At 48.1% G+C, this 1362-nt stretch overlaps 1 pseudogene; it reads right to left on the bottom strand.

The window, feature by feature from the left end:
* Nucleotides 1-311: 311 nt before the first annotated feature.
* Nucleotides 312-429, bottom strand: LOC126356525 (5S ribosomal RNA; annotated as a pseudogene).
* Nucleotides 430-1362: the final 933 nt, after the last annotated feature.

Raw genomic sequence — 1362 nt, 5'->3', positions numbered from 1 at the left:
ATGCGAACTGTGTACCAAACACCCACTACGGTGATCACAGTACGGTGATACTATCATTAGCGTATGCTCATATTCGCAGAAAGTAGGAAGTTATCAAACTAAACTCTTCCCGCGCAAGCCATGAAGGCCCAAAGGAACCGACTGGCCGCCGTGTCATCCTCAGCCCACAGGCGTCACTGGATGCGGATATGGAGGGGCATGTGGTCAGCACACCGCTCTCCCGGCCGTATGTCGGTTTCCGAGACCGGGGCATCTACTTCTCAATCAAGTAGTTCCTCTGTTTTCCTCACAAGGGCTGAGTGCACCCCGCTTGCCAACAGCGCTCGGCAGACCGGATGGTCACCCATCCAAGTACTAGCCCAGCCCGACAGCGCTTAACTTCGGTGATCTGACGGGAACCGGTGTTACCACTACGGCAAGGCCGCTGGCAAGAAGTTATCTAGAGCACATTAATAGATTCGTCGACTATGAAAGGTACAATATCCTAATAGTGATAGATATAATAACGACGGTCGGTGTTCTGGTACTTTAGTCACAGTGATGAATAGGGGACAGAAGGGTTCTGATAGAGGAGGATCGCCTGTATACGCTGAAAACATCTGTCAAGTGCCAATGTACGAAGTAAGGACGGGGCAGTCAAGCAACATCGATGTTGTCGTGTCAAGTAGGAATCGGCTGTGTGCAGTCAGCAGTTGAATGGTGTTATAAGTACTTCCTTCCAATGATCGCAGTCAGATTTACACAAAAACCAAGGCAGCGCCGCTGTGCATATAGTGTGAAAGGGATCACAAATTTTATACTATAACTCCCTTTGGACGCAGTGGAAGGCAGCATGGGAGACAAAATTCAAGCATTCATCTAACTACGAAAGGAGGCACAGAGAAGGTCGGTTCCGCCGATAAAAGAAAGAAATTGCCAGACTACCCAAAGCGACCCACAGAGAAAAGGCAAACTAGGATTGCCAGAAGACTGTAGCAAAGCGCCATTATAACGGTGGATAGGCAACCGAGGCTGTTATGATAGAGAAGGTCACAAAACGCTATCCTTCAAGACAAGGAAAGACTAGTGGGAAAAGCGCCTGTGCACTCAGTTTCAAATAGATATACGGGGCACGAACTACAAAGTTCTGTCTGATCTGGTCGACACACTTATGGTCTTGACCACACCACTGATAAGAGACGGGAGTTACACAAGGGTATATAGGCATACAATGAAATATATGCTCCCTCAGTTCTTTCCGGAAGATGATCTAGAAAGAGATCAGAACGAACATACCGAAATCACGGTCACATTAGGCCAAAATCATACAGTAGCATTGGCTCCGTCACCCACCCCTCTATGCAAAAGAAGGGTGAGGTAGCT

This window comes from Schistocerca gregaria, chromosome 3 (genome assembly GCF_023897955.1).
Source record: "Schistocerca gregaria isolate iqSchGreg1 chromosome 3, iqSchGreg1.2, whole genome shotgun sequence".
NCBI classification, from domain to species: domain Eukaryota; kingdom Metazoa; phylum Arthropoda; class Insecta; order Orthoptera; family Acrididae; genus Schistocerca; species Schistocerca gregaria.
The sequence above is the reverse complement of the archived record's forward strand: the minus strand, read 5'-3'. Positions and strand labels throughout refer to the sequence as shown.